The following is a 21,453-nucleotide window of genomic DNA, read 5'->3' on the forward strand; positions in this document are numbered from 1 at the left end:
TGATTGATTGATTGCTTCTGTGGACAGGTGTCTTTTATACAGGTAACAAATTGAGATTAGGACCACTCCCTTTAAGTGTGCTCATAATCTCAGCTCGTCACCTGTATAAAAGACACCTGGGAGCCAGAAATCTTTCTGATTGAGAGGGGGTCAAATTCTTATTTCCCTCATTAAAATGCAAATCAATTTATAACATTTTTGACATGCGTTTTTCTGGATTTTTGTTGTTGTTATTCTGTCTCTCACGGTTCAAATAAACCTACCATTAAAATTATAGACTGATCATTGCTTTGTCAGTGGGCAAACGTACAAAATCAGCAGGGGATCAAATACTTTTTTCCCTCACTGTATATGCAAATAGACCATTGCCATATATGGATCTGTGTCATTCACTTTGAAGTAGACTGTTTTAACAGGATGAACGGTCATGGGTAGAAGAGCTACATGTAGGCATGTGTGAACATTTGCACATTTTGTTCATTTCCTTTGCTAGTTAGTGAGTTATTAGCCCAGTTATAGATCATTTGTAGTCAGCAATGGGGGAGTGATTGTTTCCTACAAGAGCACAAAACATGTGCTTTTCTAGACATCTTTGAAAAGCATCTGGCAAAGAGCTTTTTTTTTATCTTAAAGGGGCAGTGTTGTATTTTGAGATAGGCTTGAATAAGCTAAGTAGCCAATAGGCAGAGGGTAGCATCATTTGTCTGATTCTCTGTAATAATGATATGAGAATAATGATGCATTTTATTTTGTGAAGTAGTTTCTTGCATCAAGCAACACAACATTTTCAGTCACCTCTTTGTCTGAAGGACAAGTGGATAAACAGGTTAATGTAAAGCCCTGCAGGTTTTTTTCATAAGTCTTATGGAAGGTAGGTCTACATTGAACACCACACATTGGGTGCTACTGTAGGCTGAATGATAGAACAGCTATTTCCATGTTAAAATGTTATGGGATGCATTTTCTCCATTGTTTTTGATGGTAGGCCACTCTGGTTGGCCTACATTATGATCAAATAGCCACAGTAGACTATGTGACCTCTGTTAAAACTAACTTAAAGCGGATACAGCCTCATTGTTCACTGTAAACGCGCACCAGAAGTTGCACAGGATTATTCCAATGTTCAAGTTTGTGCTCAGCAGACCTGAAATTTGCTCAGTGACGAAAAAAATGAGAGGGAACATTGGTAGTAATGGCAGTGTGTACACAACATATATATCACTTATGACTGGCTATGGCAATATGGAGGTGCTATTCCACTGACATTTAACAGGGAGAAAAATGCATGTTTTCTTCTGTTTTCTTCTGACAAAACATAGCACAGATGTAAAATGGTAGTTGTTGAAAGTGAATTATGGTTCAAGTAATGCAGAAGATCAACTAAATGCAGCATATAATGTGTTTATTTGGTCATGTGCCCATCTCCTCTCTTCTTCCTCTCTCTCTCCTCTTCCTCCCTCTCCTCTTCCTCTCTCTCCTCTTCCTCTCTCCTCTTCCCTCTCTTCTCTTCCTCTCTCTCCTCTTCCCCCTCTCTCCGTTTCCCTCTCTCTCCTTTTCCCCCTCTCTGCTTTTCCCTCTCTCCTCTCTTTCCTCTCTCCTCTTCCACCTCTCTCCTTTTCCCTCTCTCCCCTCTTCCTCTCTCTCCTCTTCCCCTCTCTCCCCTCTTCCTCTCTCTCCTCTTCCCCTCTCTCCTCTTCCCTCTCTCTCCTCTTCCCCTCTCTCCTCTTCCCCTCTCTCCTCTTCCCTCTCCTAAATCCTTTATCTCCGCTTCCCTCTCACTCCTCTTCCCTCTCTCTTCTTCCCTCTCTCTCATTTTCCCTCTCCCCTTTTCCCCCTCTCTCCTCTTCCCTCTCCCTCTTCTTCCTCTCCCTCCTTTTCCTCTCCCTCTCTCTTCCCTCTCTCTCCTCTTCCCTCTCTCTCATCTTCCTCTCTCTCTCTCCTCTTCCCTCCCCTTACCTCTCTCTCCTCTTCCTCTCTCTCCTCTTCCTCTCTCTCCACTTCTCTCTCTCTCCTCTTCCCTTTCTCTCCACTTCCCTCTCTCTCCTCTTCCCTCTCCCTCCTCTTCCCTTTCTCTCCTCTTCCCTTTCTCTCTTCTTCCCTCTCCTTATTCTTCCCTCTCTCTCCTCTTCCCCTTCTCTCCTCTTCCCCTTCTCTCCTCTTCTGTCTCCTCTTCCCTCTCTCTCCTCTTCTTCTCTCTCCTTTTCCCTCTCTTCTCTTCTCTTCCCTCTCTCTCCTCTTCCTCTCTCTCCTTTTCCCTCTCTCCTCTTCCCTCTCTCTCTACTCTTCTCTGCCCAGTACTCTGTAGAACAGATTGTATTGTTCAGAGCGGAGGCAGTAGGATTAGTGTCGGAACACTGGGTCGCATATACTCCCAGAGGACGGCAGACGTTCCCGAAGAATGTGTGTGTGTGCATGTGTGTGTGGTTGGAGAATAACAGTGTGTGTGTGTGTGTGTGTGTTGAATTACTGTTAATTGTGCAAACATCCTGGGGCATTTACTCTTTAACTGTAATGAATTTGTCACACTGTCACTGAGTCAGACCTAAAGGCTGAAGGAGGTCTTTCACTCTTGGTCTCTCCCTCCCTCCCTTTCAGTCTCCCTCCCTCCCTCACTCTCTCATCTCTATCTCTCTCTCTCCCTCCCTCTCTTTTTAGTCTCCATCCCACACTCTCTCATCTCTATCACTCTACCTCCCTCTCTTTTCAGTCTCCCTCCCTCACTCTCTCATCTCTATCGCTCTCCCTCCCTCTCTTTTCAGTCTCCCTCCCTCACTCTCTCATCTCTATCTCTCTCCCTCCCTCTCTTTTCAGTCTCCCTCCCTCACTCTCTCATCTTTATCTCCCTCCCTCACTCTCTCATCTCTATCTGTCCCCCCTTCACCACTAGATACGGATGAGAGCAGAAGGCTAGTTATGGAGCCTGTTTTATCTTATTAACACCCATCACCACCACTGAACCTCTGCCAATAAATACAGCAGACTGGTCCAGTCTATACCACTCTGCATCATTGAATCTATGCTATCGTGCCCAGAAACCTGCTCCTTTCATTCTCTGTTCCGAACGTGCTAGACGGCCAGTTCGTATAGCCTTTAGCCGTACCCTTATCCTACTTCTCCTCTGTTCCTCTGGTGATGTGGAGGTTAATCCAGGTCACGCAGTGCCTAGCGCCACTCCCACTCCCCAGGTGCTCTCATTTGTTGACTTCTGTAACCGTAAAAGCCTTGGTTTCATGCATGTTAACATTAGAAGCCTACTCCCTAAGTTTGTTTTACTCACTGCTTTAGCACACACTGCCAACCCAGATGTCTTAGCCGTGTCTGAATCCTGGCTTAGGAAAACCACCAAAAACCCTGAATCTCCATCGCTAACTATAACCTTTTCCGCCAAGATAGAACTGCCAAAGGGGGCGGTGTTGCAATCTACTGCAAAGATAGCCTGCAGGGTTCTGTATTACTATCCAAGTCTGTAACCAAACAATTCGAGCTTCTACTTCTAAAAATGCACCTTTCCAGAAACAAGTCTCTCACTGTTGCCACATGCTATAGACCTCCCTCTGCCCCCAGCTGTGCCCTCGATACCATATGTGAATTGATTGCCCCCATCTATCTTCTGAGCTCGTGCTACTAGGTGACCTAAACCGGGACATGCTTAACACCCCGGCCATCCTACAATCTAAGCTTGATGCCCTTAATCTCACACAAATTATCAATGAACCTACCAGGTACAACCCCAAATCTGTAAACACGGGCACCCTCATAGATGTCATCCTAACTAACTCGCCCTCCAAACCCACCTCTGCTGTTTTCAATCAAGATCTCACTTCTGTGAGCAGGCCTTTCTAATCGATCTGGTCGGGGTATCCTGGAATGACATTGACCTCATCCCATCAGTAGATGATGCCTGGCAATTCTTTAAAAGTGCCTTCCTCACCATCTTAAATAAGCATGCCCCACTCAAAAAATGTAGAACTAGGAATAGATATAGTCCTTGGTTCACTCCAGGCCTGTCTGCCCTTGACCAGCACAAAACATCCTGTGGCGTTCTGCATTAGCATCGAATAGCCCCCGTGATATGCAACTTTTCAGGGAAGTTAGGAACAAATATACACAGGCAGTTAGAAAAGCTAAGGCTAGCTTTTTCAAACAGAAATTTGCATCCTGTAGTACTAACTCAAAAAAGTTCTGGGACACTGTAAAGTCCATGGAGAATAAGAACACCTCCTCCCAGCTGCCCACTGCTCTGAGGCTAGGAAACACTGTTACCACCGATAAATCCACTATAGTTGAGAATTTCAACAAGCATTTCTCTACGGCTGGCCATGCTTTCCACCTAGCTAGCCCTACCCCGGTCAACTGCCCGGCACCCTCCACAGCAACCCGCCAATGCCCCCACTATTTCTCCTTCACCCAAATCCAGATAGCTGATCTGAAAGAGCTGCAAAATCTGGACCCATACAAATCAGCCGGGCTAGACAATCTGGACCCTCTCTTTCTAAAATTATCTTCCGAAATTGTTGAACCTCTATTACTAGCCTGTTCAACCTCTCTTTTGTATCATCTGAGATTCCCAAATATTGGAAAGCTGCCACAGTCATCCCCCTCTTCAAAGGGGGTGACACTCTAGACCCAAACTGCTACAGACCTATATCTATCCTACCCTGTCTTTCTAAGGTCTTCGAAAGCCAAGTTAACAAACAGATTACCGACCATTTCGAATCCCACCGTACCTTCTCCGCTATGCAATCTGGTTTCAGAGCTGGTCATGGGTGCACCTCAGCCACGCTCAAGGTACTAAACGACATCATAATTGCCATCGATAAGAGACATTACTATGCAGCCGTATTCATCGACCTGGCCAAGGCTTTCGACTCTGTCAATCACCACATTCTTATTGGCAGACTCGACAGCCTTGGTTTCTCAAATGATTGCCTCGCCTGGTTTACCAACTACTTCTCTGATAGAGTTCAGTGTGTCAAATCGGAGGGCCTGTTGTCCGGACCTCTGTCAGTCTCTATGGGTGTGCCACAGGGTTCAATTCTCGGGCCGACTCTCTTCTCTGTATACATCAATGATGTTGCTCTTGCTGCTGGTGATTCTCTGATCCACCTCTACGCAGACGATACCATTCTGTATACTTCTGGCCCCTCTTTGGACACTGTGTTAACTAACCTCCAGACGAGCTTCAATGCCATACAACTCTCCTTCCGTGGCCTCCAACTGCTCTTAAACGCAAGTAAAACTAAATGCATGATATTCAATCGATCACTGCCCGCATCTGCTCGCCCGTCCAGCATCACTACTCTGGACGGCTCTGACTTAGAATACGTGGACAACTACAAATACCTAGGTGTCTGGTTAGACTCACATTAAGCATCTCCAATCCAAAATTAAATCTAGAATCGACTTCCTATATTGCAACAAAGCATCCTTCACAAATGCTGCCAAACATACCCTCGTAAAACTGACCATCCTACTGATTCACGACTTTGGTGATGTCATCTATAAAATAGCCTCCAACACTCTACTCAACAAACTGGATGCAGTCTATCACAGTGCCATCCGTTTTGTCACCAAAGCCCCATACACTACCCACCATTGCGACCTGTACGCTCTCGTTGGTTGGCCCTCGCTTCATACTCGTCGCCAAACCCACTAGCTACAGGTTATCTACAAGTCTCTGCTAGGTAAAGCCCCGCCTTATCTTAGCTCACTGGTCACCATAGCAGCACCCACTCGTAGCACGCGCTCCAGCAGGTATATCTCACTGGTCACCCCCAAAGCCAATTCCTCCTTTGGTTGTCTTTCCTTCCAGTTCTCTGCTGCCAATGACTGGAACGAACTGCAAAAATCTCTGAAGCTGGAGACTCATATCTCCCTCACTAGCTTTAAGCACCAGCTGTCAGAGCAGCTCACAGATCACTGCACCTGTACATAGCCCATTTGTAAACAGCCCATCTATCTACCTACCTCATCCCCATACTGTATTTATTTATTTATCTTGTTCCTTTGCACCCCAGTATCTCTACTTGCACATTCATCTTCTGCACATCTACCATTCCAGTGTTTAATTGCTATATTGTAATTACTTCGCCACAATGGCCTATTTATTGCCTTAACTTACCTCATTTGCACTCACTGTATATAGACGTTTTGTTTTCTTTTGTTCTACTGTATTATTGACTGTATGTTTTGTTTATTCCATGTGTAACTCTGTCTTGTTGCATGTGTCGAATTGCTATGCTTTATCTTGGCCAGGTCGCAGTTGCAAATGTGTCATAAGCGTCGTTGTATGTAGACCAAAACGTAGCGGGTATGTGAATGCTCATCTTCCTTTTATTGAAGAAAAACAAAACAAAACACTTACACAAAACAAACAACGAAACAGTCCCGTTAGGTGCTCAGACTATACAAGGGAAACAACCACCCACAAACACAAGAGAAAATTAACCCACTTAAATATGGCCTCCAATTAGAGGCAACGACAACCAGCTGCCTCTAATTGGAGGTCGTTCCAAAACCCCAACATAGAAATAGAAAACCCAGATAAACACATAGAAATAGAAAATATAGAACATATACCAAAAACCCCGAAACACACAAAACAAACACCCTCTGCCATGCCCTGACCAACCTACAATAACAAACAACCCCTTTTACTGGTCAGGACGTGACAGTACCCCGCCCCGAAGGTGCAGACCCCCGAAACACAAAACCCCACAAAAAATAAACCCAAAATGAAGGGAGGGTGGTTACCGTCACCAATGGCTCCCGTGCTACACCCCCCCTCCCCAATCCTCCAACTATGGAGGTGGCTCAGGCTCTGGCTTAGTCCCCATCCTAACCTGCCCACCCCCCTTGAAGGCTCATGGCTGCTTGAAGGCTCACCACTGCTAAAGGCTTTGGGCTAAGGCGCGTCGCTGGAGGCCTCGGGCTGAGGCGCGTCGCTGGAGACCTCGGGCTGAGGCGTGTCGCTGGAGACCTCGGGCTGAGGCGCATCGCTGGAGACCTCGGGCTGTACCAGTCTGTACCACTCTGCATCACTGCCCTCAGTCAAGATATACAGTAGACTGGTCCAGTCTGTACCACTCTGCATCACTGTCCTCAGTCAAGATATACAGTAGACTGGTCCAGTCTGTACCACTCTGCATCACTGTCCTCAGTCAAGATATACAGTAGACTAGTCCAGTCTCTACCACTCTGCATCACTGTCCTCAGTCAAGATATACAGTACACTGGTCCAGTCTGTACCACTCTGCATCACTGTCCTCAGTCAAGATATACAATAGACTGGTCCAGTCTCTACCACTCTGCATCACTGTCCTCAGTCGACTTCTTAGCGCTCTATTATGTGTCCTTCTGCCTCTTCAATTGACATTTGAACAGATCTTGCATTGGTTGATTCTATTTAAGTAGCAGTTAGCTTCTAGCCATCATGAAAAAGGAGTAGGCTAACGCTAGCAGTGCTAGCCCACCTATGGTTTTATCCACGGCTGGCCACAGATGCGTCAGGTGTGAGATGTTTTCCACACGATGAAGATAAAGCGGAACTGGAAAACGGACAGGGATTTGTCCGCCCTAAATGCACCACCATCAAGCAGCTTAGGGAAGAGTTCCTCCGACTGTTGGCTTTGCTGAGAGAAAACGGATAATATGCTCTATAAGTACACCGACCTTTCTGTAACCCAGGAAAAACCTAATCTCAGATTTAAATGCCTCTTACAGCAAAGCTGTTGATGAGTCGGGTGGTCTGTTAAGCTCAACTCCGCGGCCCGTGGGTGACTGGACGCTCGTGGGGCGTAGGAGATCGGGGAGGCAGTCTGGTCACCCTTTATCTATCCGAGGAGATCCGATCCAGCTGTCAAACAGCTTTGGCCCACTTGAGAGGGACCTTCCAGCCCCGGTAGTCAGCATGGATCCTGGGTGTATACCACCAGCCCGCGGCCGCCCAATGGCACCCTCCCCCACGGCCACCGCAGTTCAGCAGGTCACTTCCCCATCGGATTCCATCCCAACCACCATCCTTGTGGGCAGTTTGATGGTGAGAGATTTAGCCCTGCCTACGATCTGTGGACCGAAGTCCACTGTTACCCAGGAGCCTGTGTCCATGACATCAACTACCTCCTGCCCACAGTTCTGGCCAACTACTCCAATAATGACACTTTCATCACTCACGTAGGTTTTAACGACGTTCGTTTTAGGCGATCTGAGGAACTGAGGGAGGACGACACCCTCGTTAGCACAGGGAAGAGAAGAATGATCTCTGGCCCCCTCCTGTGCTAACGAAGGGGTTCAGAATGTTTCAGCCGACTCTTTGCCCTGAATGAGTACCTGAAGAAACTTTGCAAAGACAGGAATGTCTTTTTTTGTGACAACTTTGATTTGGAACAGCCAGTACTTTTTAATTAAAAGAGACAGGATTCACCCTAACCTCAGCGGTTCCAGGATCATTTCCAGCAACATCAAACTGTTTTAGAGACTGACAGACAGGGTCTGGTAGTGCTCCAGTCCCAGCAACATCAAACTGTTTTAGAGACTGACAGACAGCGTCTGGTAGTGCTCCAGTCCCAGCAACATCAAACTGTTTTAGAGACTGACAGACAGGGTCTGGTAGTGCTCCAGTCCCAGCAACATCAAACTGTTTTAGAGACTGACAGACAGGGTCTGGTAGTGCTCCAGTCCCAGCAACATCAAACTGTTTTAGAGACTGACAGACAGGGTCTGGTAGTGCTCCAGTCCCAGCAACATCAAACTGTTTTAGAGACCGACAGACAGGGTCTGGTAGCGCTCCAGTCCCAGCAACATCAAACTGTTTTAGAGACCGACAGACAGGGTCTGGTAGTGCTTCAGTCCCAGCAACATCAAACTGTTTTAGAGACTGACAGACAGGGTCTGGTAGTGCTCCAGTCCCAGCAACATCAAACTGTTTTAGAGACCGACAGACAGTGTCTGGTAGTGCTTCAGTCCCAGCAACATCAAACTGTTTTAGAGACCGACAGACAGCGTCTGGTAGTGCTTCAGTCCCAGCAACATCAAACTGTTTTAGAGACTGACAGACAGGGTCTGGTAGTGCTCCAGTCCCAGCAACATCAAACTGTTTTAGAGACTGACAGACAGCGTCTGGTAGTGCTCCAGTCCCAGCAACATCAAACTGTTTTAGAGACTGACAGACAGCGTCTGGTAGTGCTCCAGTTCTCCCTATCAGCAACGGAGGACTTGGAAACCACATGTGAGTAACCAAATGTATGTTCCTTTCACCCCGCCTTCTAGTGAGTTTATACAAACTGTCATCTCCTACCATTCTGATAGATTGTAGACTGTCAGAAAATGTAGTTGTAATGGTTGTGATGTTAATAATTTGGTTGTTATTCCATTGGTTACCTCGAGTCAAATGCTCCAGGGGCAGAGTGGCCCACACTCATTGAATATAGCGCTTTTAAATGTTAGTGCAATCAATGGGAAAACCTTTTACCTGGTGTTGACCTCATTACTGAGAGCAAAGTTGATTGGCTATTTCTCACTGAAACATGGCTGTCATCAGACTGTAGTGCTGCTCTTATTGAGCTTCCCCCACGGACTACAGCTTTCATACTCTATATGAAAATGTAACAAGGATAGGGGGACAGCCTCTATTTCTATTAATTCTCTCAGCTGTAAATATATTTTGTTTAGCGACTTTCGGTCTTTTGAGCATCATGCTATACTGTTTAAATATCACCTGTATAGACCACCAAAGCACTGCCCCACTTTATTTACTGATTTATCTGAACTATTGTCTATTGTCCTTGAGAACTATGATAAAATCATTGTTTAGGGTGATTTTAATATTCATGTTGACAAAGAGACTCCAAGGCCATTGAATTTATGAATCTATTGAGCTCTATGGAATTTGTTGTAAATTATTGCCGTCATTGTAAATAATAATTTGTTCTTAACTGACTTTCCTAGCTAAATAAAGGTTAAATAAAAATAAAAATATAATCCAACATGTTACTGGGCCCATGGATAAGTGAGGAAATTAATCAATTAAAGAGAGATTGCAGAAAGACAGATCACCATTAATCAGAATAATTTGAGAGTGCTCTTCTCCACCATTGATGGCCTGATAAATTCTACCCTCGCAAACCTATGTGAACTTTCCTCCAAATCTAAATGTGAGGAGATTGATGTATATTTTAGACTTGACGAGAAGTTTGATGATACAGTGCCTTCGGAAAGTATTCAGACTCCCTTGACTTTTCCCACATTTTGTTACGTTACAACCTTATTCTAAAATAGATTAAGTACAACAATTTCATCAGCAATCTACACACAATACCCAATAATGACAAAGCGAAAACAGGTTTTTAGAAATGTTTGTACATTTATTAAAAATAAAAAACAGAAATACCTTACATAAGTGTTCAGACCCTTTGCTATGACACTAAATTGAGCTCAGGTGCATCCTGTTTCCATTGATCATCCTTGAGATGTTTCTACCACTTGATTGGAGTTCACCTGGGGTAAATTCAATTGCTTGGACATGATTTGGAAAGGCACACACCTGTCTATATAAAGTCCCACAGTTGACAGTGCATGTCAGAGCAAAAACCAAGCCATGAGGGCGAAGGAATTGTTGATAGAGCTCCGAGACAGGATTGTGTTAAGCCACAGATCTGTGGAAGGGTACCAAAACATTTCTACAGCATTGAAGGTCCTCAAAAACACAGTGGCCTCCATCATTGTTAAATGGACGAAGTTTGGAATCACAAAGACTCTTCATAGAGCTGGCCGCCGGGCCAAACTGAGCAATCGGGGGAAAAGGGCCTTGGTCAGGGAGGTGTCCAAGAATCCTTATGGTCACTCTGACAGAGCTGTAGAGTTCCTCTGTCGGGATGGGAGAACCTTCCAGAAGGACATCCATCTCTGTAGCACTCCACCAATCAGTCCTTTATAGTAGAGCGGCCAGACGGAAGCAACTCCTCAGTAAAAGGCACATGACAGCCCGCTTGGAGTATGCCAAAAGGCACCTAAAGACTCTAAGACCATGAGGAACAAGATTCTCTGGTCTGATGAAACCAAGATTTAACTCTTTGCCCTGAATGCCAAGCGTCACATCTGGATGAAACATGGCACCATCCCTACGGTGGCAGGGACGGGGAGACTACAGGCAAAGATGAACGGAGCAAATTATAGAGAGATCCTTGATAAAAACTTGCTCCAGAGTGCTCAGCACCTCAGACTGGGGGCAAAGGTTCAACTTCCAACAGGACAATGACCCTAAGCACACAGCCAAGACAACGCAGGAGTGGCTTCGGGACAAGTCTCTGAATGTCCTTGAGTGGCCCAGCCGGAGCCCGGACTTGAACCCGATTGAACATCTCTAGAGAGACCTGAAAATAGCTGTGCAGCAACGCTCCCCATCCAACTTGGCAGAGCTTGAGAGAATCTGCAGAGAATAATAGGAGAAACTCCCCAAATACAGGAATGCCAAGATTGTAGCGTCATACCCAAGAAGACTCAAGGCTGTAATCACTGCCAAAGGTGCTTCAACAAAGTACTGTGTAAAGGGTCTGAATACTTATGTAAATGTGATTTCGGCATGTTATTTTTTTATATACATTTGCAAAAATGTATAAGCTGTTTTTCATTATGGGGTATTATGTGTAGATTGATGTGAAACAAAGAAAATGAAAGCAATTTTAGAATAAATCTTTAAAGTAACAAAATGTGTAAAAACTCAAGAGCTCTGAATACTTTCAGAATGCGCTGGCCTACCACGCAAAGGCACTATGAATTTAGTTTCCCTGGTTGACACAGACATGTTTAGGAAAGTGATATCACAACTTAAGCTTTCTACCTGCCTTCTCAATCCTTTCCCTACCACCTTCTTCAAAACAGTTTTTAATTGCATATCTGAAGAAGCGCAAGCTATTGTTATTCACTCCCTGTTCACAGGCACTTTCCCCACTGCACTAAAAACTGCTATGGTGACACCCCTTCTGAAGAAAAGTCATCTATATTCTTCAGCTCTTAGCAATTTTCGGCCAATATCCAACCTTCCATTCTTAAGCAAACTTCTATAGAAATTGATGTTCAAAAAGCTAAATTGTTTTTTAAGTGCCAACTGTATTTTTGAAAAATTCCAATCTGTTTTTTCATACCCAGCACAGCACAGAGACAGCCTTAGTTAAAGTGGTAAATGATCTTAGAGCCAACACAGATGCCAAACAGCTCTCTGTTCTTGTACTCTTAGATTTAAGTACTACATTCAACACTGATGACCATGATGTCCTTCTGGACAGACTGTAGAGGTGGGTTGGCCTCTCCGGTCCAGTTCTAAATGGCTTTAAGACCTATTTTACCAGTTGAGAGTTTTTTGTCACCCTTGGTGAACATAACTCAGAGACAATACATATCACGTGGCGTTCCACAATGTTTGATTTTGGATCCGGTACTGTTCAGTTTATATATGTTCACCCCACGCAGCGTTATCAGAAAGCACAGCATTGATGTTCACTACAACGCAGACGATACACAGCTTTATATTTCTGTCACCAGAGGATTTTAGCTCCATGGATAAATTATTAGACAGTATTAGTGATTTGAGTACTTGGACGGCTCACAACTTCCTCCAGCTAAATCAAGACAAGACTAAGGTATTTATTGTTGGAGCCAAAGCACAGAGAGAGAATCTAGATGCACATTTTAATTCACGGACAATAAAGATAAAACACCAGGTAAAAAACCTAGGCGTTATTTTAGATTCTGAACAGAACTTCGAATCACACATTAGGAATGTGACCAAAATAGCTTTTTTCCACCTGAGGAACATTGCCAAGGTCTGGCTGTTTCTCTCTCAGGCTGATACAGAGAGACTCATCCATGCTTTTATTACAAGCAGGATTTACTACTGTAATGCTCTTCTGTCTGATCTACTCAACAAAGCCATTGGTCAACTGCAAAACATACAGAATGCTGGAGCACGGGTACAGACCAAGACCAGACGGAGAGCACACATTACACCGGTTTCAAGGTCTCTGCACTGACTGCCTGTGAGTTTTAGAATTCATTTAAAGATTCTTCTTTTGGTTTTTAAATCAATCCACGATTGTTCACCCCAATACATGTCAGACATGCTTTTAAGTTATGTGCCCAGTAGGTCCCTCACATCCTCTGGCCCTGGCCTTTTAAAACCTCTTGACGTTACCCTAGGATAGGGGGCGCCACAGTGCATTTTGGAAAAAATTTGTGCCCATTTTCAACGGCCTACTAATCAGACTCAGAAGCTAGGATATGCATATAATTAATACCTGTGGATAGAAAACACCCTAAAGTTTCTAAAACTGTTTGAATGGTGTCTGTGAGTATAACAGAACTCATATGGCAGTCAAAACCCCGAGACAGATGGAAACAGGAAGTGGAATTCTGAATTGCGAACTCAACTTCATCACGTTGCCTATTAATCACACCGTGAGATATCGTTTATTGAGCACTTCCTATTGCTTCCACAAGATGTCGGCAGTCTTTACAAAGTGTTTTGAGCCTTCTACTGTCGAAACTCAGTGAATGAGACGCGTTGGAAATTGGTCACAGCGGGAGGGCCATCACCATTATGACGCCGGCGGCCCTGTCTACCCCCACCTTTGGAAACGTTTTGAAACACATTGAAATCGTCCCCCTCGAATCTTATTGGCTCTCTTGTTGAAACAGGCCCTGAAGATTTATGTTATACAACGTTTGACATGTTTGAACGAACCTAAATGGGAAAAAATTGCTTTTTCCGACACGGCTGTCCCGCGGCCGGCAGAGCTTTGGAATACTGCCTTCAGACGCGCTAACAACAGCAAGCTAATGGAACATAAAGGATGGACTTTTTCGACCGAAAATACATCTGTTGTGGACCTGGGAATCCCTGGAAGTGCTTTCTGATGAAGACAACTAAAGGTAAGGCATTATTGACAATATTATACAACATTAGATGTGATATGCGATTGTTCCAAGATGGCGCCGAGCTGTATTTACTAGCTCATTTTCTGAGTATCGCATCCCCTTTTATCGCTAAGTGTGATTACCCAGTAAAGTTATTTTTAAATCTGGTATGACAGGTGCTTTCAAGAGATATTCATCTATAAATCTTAGAATGACAATATTACATTTTAAACATGTTTTCGAATAGTAATTCAGTAAATTGTAGCACTGTTTCATCGGATGCTTTTGACGGGAAAATAGTTAGTCAACGTCAGACGCCGATGTAAAATGCTGTTTTCATATATAAATATGAACTTTATTGAACAAAAGAATGCATGCATTGTGTAACATGATGTCCTAGGTGTGTCATCTGATGAAGTTTGTAAAAGGTTAGTGCTGCGTTTAGCTGTTTTTTGGTTATTTGTGATGCTTGTGGTTGGTCGGAAAATGGCTATGTTGCTGCTTTTTACGATGGACTCCTCTAACATAATCTAATGATTTGCTTTTCCTGTAAAACCTTTTTGAAATCGGACGACGTGGGTCGATTCAGGAGAGGTGTATGTATAAAACGAAAAAATATATATATATATATATCTTTTTTTTCTCCAAATTATTCAATTTTGTTATGCTAATAGCGATATGATTTTTCGCTGGATTTTGATCCCGCTGACGGGATGAGACGCTGAAGAGGTGTTAACTATCCCAAAGCCTAGGACCAAGAGGCATGGAGAGGCAGCCTTTAGTTAGTATGCCCCCAGCCTCTGGAATAGCCTGCCGTAGAACCTGAGGACATATTTAAAAGAGATTTTAGAACACATCTTTTTACCTTTGCTTTCCTCAGGATGCTTTTTAGTTGTTCAGTTTGTCATTCTTTTGTTTTTTTAATCTTATGTTTAACTTGTGTAGTAAATATTTCAGCTTATATTTTCCCTGTGAAGTACGTTGCATTGCATTCCATGTCTGAAATGTGCTGTGTAAATAAAGCTTGATTTGATTTGTAAGAACACATGATAGCGCTTGTACCATAGAACAATGTGGCTCTGACGCACCTTGAAGAGGAGAGATGCTACTGTGTGGTCAAACTAAAATATTTTAATTTTAACTAGGCAATTAAGAACAAGTTGTTATTTACAATGACAGCCTACCCCAGATGTCACTGGGCCAATTGTGTACCACCCTATGGGACTCCAAATCACAGCCAGATGTTATGCAGCCTGGATTTCAACCAGGTACTGTAGTGATGCCTCTTGTACTGAGATGCAGTGACTTAGACCACTGCGCCACTTGGGAGCCAACATCAAAGATGCTACTGTGTGGTCAAACTAAGACATCAGAGATGCTACTGTGTGGTCAAACTAGGACATCAGAGATGCTACTGTGTGGTCAAACTAGGACATCAGAGATGCTACTGTGTGGTCAAACTAGGACATCAGAGATGCTACTGTGTGTGGCCAAACTAGGACATCAGAGATGCTACTGTGTGTGGTCAAACTAAGTCATCAGAGATGCTACTGTTTGGTCAAACTAGGACATCAGAGATGCTACTGTGTGGTCAAACTAGGACATCAGAGATGCTACTGTGTGGTCAAACTAGGACATCAGAGATGCTACTGTGTGTGGTCAAACTAGGACATCAGAGATGCTACTGTGTGTGGTCAAACTAGGACATCAGAGATGATACTGTGTGGTCAAACTAGGACATCAGAGATGCTTCTGTGTGGTCAAACTAGGACATCAGAGATGTTACTGTGTGTGGTCAAACTAGGACATTAGAGATGCTACTGTGTGGTCAAACTAGGACATTAGGCTGGTAGGTTTTTCTCTCGGCCACAGCTGTTTATTGTGTGTGTGTGTGTGTGTGTGTGTGTGTGTGTGTGTGTGTGTGTGTGTGTGTGTGTGTGTGTGTGTGTGTGGGAGAGAGAGAGAGAGAGAGAGGAGAGAGAGAGAGAGAGAGAGGAGAGAGAGAGAGAGAGAGAGAATCCTACGCTGAACATGGTGAGACAGACTTGCATAAGTCACCTGTTTGACCAAACATATGGAGCATACTATATCACTACCTGCCACACTAGCATGCTGCGGTTTGCACACATGTCCATCCCTGTGAACCATGTTACAGGTGGACCATGTTACAGGTGGACCATGTTACAGGTGGACCATGTTACAGGTGGACCATGTTACAGGTGAACCATGTTACAGGTGAACCATGTTACAGGTGGACCATGTTACAGGTGGACCATGTTACAGGTGGACCATGTTACAGGTGAACCATGTTACAGGTGGACCATGTTACAGGTGGACCATGTTGGTGGTGAACCATGTTACAGGTGAACCATGTTACAGGTGAACCATGTTACAGGTGGACATTTTACAGGTGAACCATGTTACAGGTGAACCATGTTACAGGTGGACCATGTTGGTGGTGAACCATGTTACAGGTGAACAATGTTACAGGTGAGCCATGTTACAGGTGAATCATGTTACAGGTGCACCATGTTACAGGTGAACCATGTTACAGGTGAACCATGTTACAGGTAGACCATGTTACAGGTAGACCATGTTACAGGTCAACCATGTTACAGGTGGACCATGTTACAGGTGGACCATGTTACAGGTGAACCATGTTACAGGTGGACCATGTTGGTGGTGAACCATGTTACAGGTGGACCATGTTACAGGTGAACCATGTTACAGGTGAACCATGTTACAGGTGGACATTTTACAGGTGAACCATGTTACAGGTGAACCATTTTACAGGTGGACCATGTTGGTGGTGAACCATGTTACAGGTAAACAATGTTACAGGTGAGCCATGTTACAGGTGAATCATGTTACAGGTGAGCCATGTTACAGGTGAATCATGTTACAGGTGAACCATGTTACAGGTGAACCATGTTACAGGTGAACCATGTTACAGGTGAACCATGTTACAGGTAGACCATGTTACAGGTAGACCATGTTACAGGTCAACCACATTACAGGTCAACCACGTTACAGGTGAACCACGTTACAGGTGAACCACGTTACAGGTGAATCACGTTACATGTGAACCATGTTACAGGTCAAGCAAGTTACAGGTCATCCACATTACAGGTGAACCACGTTACAGGTGGACCACGTTGGTGGTGAACCATGTTACAGGTGAACCATGTTACAGGTGAACCATGTTACAGGTCAACCAAGTTACAGGTCATCCACATTACAGGTGAACCACGTTACAGGTGGACCATGTTGGTGGTGAACCATGTTACAGGTGAACCATGTTACAGGTGAACCACGTTACATGTGAACTATCATTTGTTTTTCAACAGGACAATGATCCAACACACCTCCAGGCTGTGTACGGGATATTTTACCAAGAAGGAAGGTGATGGAGTGCTGCATCAGATGACCTGGCCTCCACAATCACCCAATCTCAACCCAATTGAGATGGTTTGGGATGAGTTGGACTGCAGAGTGAAGGAAAAGCAGCCAACAAGTGCTTAGCATATGTGGGAACTCCTTCAAGACTGTTGGAAAAGGTTGAGAGAATGGTTGAGAGAATGCCAAGGCAAAGGGTGGCTACTTCGAAGAATCTCAAATATAAAATATATTTTGATTTGTTTAACACTTTTTTGGTTACTACATGAGTCCATATGTGTTATTTCATAGTATTGATGTCTTCACTGTTATTCTACAATGTGGAAATAGTAAAACATAAATAAAAACCCTTGAATGAGTAGGTGTTTCCAAACTTTTGACTGGTACTGTATGTAGATGGTAATGAATCATTCAGGAGAGGATTCTGGGTAATCCCTGCACACTGTTCCCTTTGCTTTGTCGTGAATTGGCTGTGACACTAAAACCCCATTGGACGGTAGTGTCTGTTTAATACAGGAAGAATACTTAATGCCCTGTCGCTGTGCGTTTAGCTTGATGCTAACATGGGGATGAGGGTAAGTATATTGAACTAAAGATAAGCTCAGGGCGGTAGCCACGGTAACAGGTTTTAAACACACTTAAGTGTTAAGTGCAGATTGATGTAATCAAAATGAAGTCAACTCAATTGAGATCTTACTTGTTGTGCACTCTCCATCTGCCTCACAGATGGCTGGCTGTGTGGGGGTGTGTGTGTTTGTGTTTGTGTGTGTGTGAATGTGTGTGTGTGTTTGTGTGTATTTGTGTGTGTTTGTGTGTGCGTGTTCCTGAGGGTACCTCATTGCCACCAGCAATGTTCCAATGTGAGTTAAATGTCCTGCCTTGCCTTGATGCTCCTGTGTGTAAGATAGGAGTTCTCCTCAAAGTGTAATTCTGGCCCGGTGGTTATCTCTGCCGTGTATCACCTCTCTGGCTCAGCTCCTGATAACTCTCCTGGTATACAGCTATTAGACAAAGGCCCTCACTCCTGTTAACTCTCCTGGTATACCGCTATTAGATGAAGGCCCTTACCCCTGTTAACTCTCCTGGTATACAGCTATTAGATGAAGGCCCTCCCCCCTGTTAAACCTCCTGGTAAACAGCTGTAGGATGAAGGCCCCCCTCCCCCCTGTTAAACCTCCTGGTAAACAGCTGTAGGATGAAGGCCCCCCTCCCCCTGTTAAACCTCCTGGTAAACAGCTGTAGGATGAAGGCCCCCCTCCCCCCTGTTAACTCTCCTGGTAAACAGCTGTAGGATGAAGGCCCTCCCCCCTGTTAAACCTCCTGGTAAACAGCTGTAGGATGAAGGCCCCCCTCCCCCCGTTAAACCTCCTGGTATACAGCTGTAGGATGAAGGCCCCCCTCCCCCCTGTTAAACCTCCTGGTAAACAGCTGTAGGATGAAGGCCCCCCTCCCCCCTGTTAACTCTCCTGGTATACAGCTGTAGGATGAAGGCCCCCCTCCCCCTGTTAACTCTCCTGGTAAACAGCTGTAGGATGAAGGCCCCCCTCCCCCCTGTTAACTCTCCTGCTATACAGCTGTAGGATGAAGGCCCCCCTCCCCCCTGTTAAACCTCCTGGTATACAGCTGTAGGATGAAGGCCCTCACCCCTGTTAACTCTCCTGGTAAACAGCTGTAGGATGAAGGCCCCCCTCCCCCTGTTAAACCTCCTGGTATACAGCTGTAGGATGAAGGCCCCCCTCCCCCCTGTTAACTCTCCTGGTAAACAGCTGTAGGATGAAGGCCCCCCTCCCCCCTGTTAACTCTCCTGGTATACAGCTGTAGGATGAAGGCCCCCCTCCCCCCTGTTAACTCTCCTGGTATACAGCTGTAGGATGAAGGCCCTCACCCCTGTTAACTCTCCTGGTAAACAGCTGTAGGATGAAGGCCCCCTTTGCCCTTGTTAAAACCTCTCTAGGGTAGGTGGGACGCTACCGTCCCACCTGGCCAACATCCGGTGAATTGCAAAGCGCTAAATTGAAAATACAGAAATACTCATAATACACATTCATAAAACATACAAGTGTTATACATCGGCTTAAAGATTAACCTCTTAGGGCTAGGGGGCAGTATTTACACGGCCGGATAAAAAACGTACCCGATTTAATCTGGTTACTACTCCTACCCAGTAACTAGAATATGCATATACTTATTAGATATGGATAGAAAATACCCTAAAGTTTCTAAAACTGTTTGAATGGTGTCTGTGAGTATAACAGAACTCATATGGCAGGCAAAAACCTGAGAGATTCCTTTACTGGAAGTGGCCTGTCTGACCATTTATTGGCTTTCTTTGACATCTCTTTCCAAAACAAAGGATCTCTGCGGTAACGTGACACTTCCCACGGCTCCCATAGGCTCTCAGAGCCCGGGAAAAAGCTGAATGTCGTCATTCCAGCCCCAGGCTGAAACACATTATCGCCTTTGTCAAGTGGCCGATCAGGGGACAGTGGGCTTAGGCGCGTGCACTGGTAGCCCCCGTCTTTCTTTTTTTTCCTCTATTTACCGAAACTCAGATTCCCGGTCGGAATATTATCGCTTTTTTACGAGATAAATTGCATAAAAATTTATTTTAAACAGAGGTTGACATGCTTCGAAGTACGGTAATGGAATATTTAGAATTTTTTTGTCACGAAATGTGCCATGCTCGTAACCCTGATTTACCATTTCGGATAGTTTCTTGAACGCACGAACAAAACGCCGCTGTTTGGATATAACGATGGATTATTTGGGACCAAACCAACATTTGTTATTGAAGTAGAAGTCCTGGGAGTGCATTCTGACGAAGAACATCAAAGGTAATCAAACTTTTGTAATAGTAAATCGGATTTTGGTGAAGGCTAAACTTGCTGGGTGTCTAAATAGCTAGCCCGTGATGGCTGGGCTATGTACTTAGAATATTGCAAAATGTGCTTTCACCAAAAAGCTATTTTAAAATCAGACATATCGAGTGCATAGAGGAGTTCTGTATCTATAATTCTTAAAATAATTGTTATGCTTTTTGTGAACGTTTATCGTGAGTAATTTAGTAAATTGTTAGTAAATTCCCCGGAAGTTTGCGGGGGGTATGCTAGTTCTGAACGTCACATGCTAATGTAAAAAGCTGGTTTTTGATATAAATATGAACTTGATTGAACAAAACATGCATGTATTGTATAACATAATGTCCTAGGGTTGTCATCTGATGAAGATCATCAAAGGTTAGTGCTACATTTAGCTGTGGTTTGGGTTTATGTGACATTATATGCTAGCTTGAAAAATGGGTGTCTATTTCTGGCTGGGTACTCTGCTGACATAATCTAATGTTTTGCTTTCGTTGTAAAGCCTTTTTGAAATCGGACAGTGTGGTTAGATTAACGAGAGTCTTGTCTAAATAGCTGTAAAATAGTCATATGTTTGAGAAATTGAAGTAATAGCATTTCTAAAGCATTTGAAAATCGCGCCACAGGATTCAACTGGCTGTTACGTAGGTGGGACGATTTGGTGCCACCTAGCCCAGAGAGGTTAACTTCTTATTAATCCAACCGCGGTGTCAGATTTCAAAAAGGCTTTACGGCGAAAGCATACCATGAGATTATCTGAGGGCAGCGCCCAGCACACAAAATATTACAAACAGTTACCGGCCAAGTAGAGGAGTCACAAAAGTCAGAAATAGCGATAAAATGAATCACTTACCTTTGATGATCTTCATATGGTTGCACTCACAAGACTCCCAGTTACACAATAAATGTTTGTTTTGTTCGATAAAGTCCCTCTTTATATCCAAAAACCTCAGTTTTGTTGGCGCGTTTTGTTCCGTAATCCATTGGCTCAAAGGCAGTCACAACAGGCAGATGAAAAATCCAAATACTATCAGTAAAGTTCATAGAAACATGTCAAACGAAGTTTATAATCAATCCTCAGGTTGTTTTTAGTTATAATAATCAATAATATTTCAACCGGACAATAGCTTCGTCAATATAAAAGAAAAACAAGAAAGGTGCGGTCTAGGTCGCGCGCACCAGGTCGTGTGCACCAAACAGGTCTGGGGACTTTCCACTATCCACTCACTCAGAGTGGTCTTACTACCTCATTTTTCAGAATACAAGCCTGAAACAATTTCTAAAGACTGTT

The sequence above is a fragment of the Salmo salar genome, chromosome 11 (genome assembly GCF_965601325.2).
Source record: "Salmo salar chromosome 11, fSalSal1, whole genome shotgun sequence".
NCBI lineage: Eukaryota > Metazoa > Chordata > Actinopteri > Salmoniformes > Salmonidae > Salmo > Salmo salar.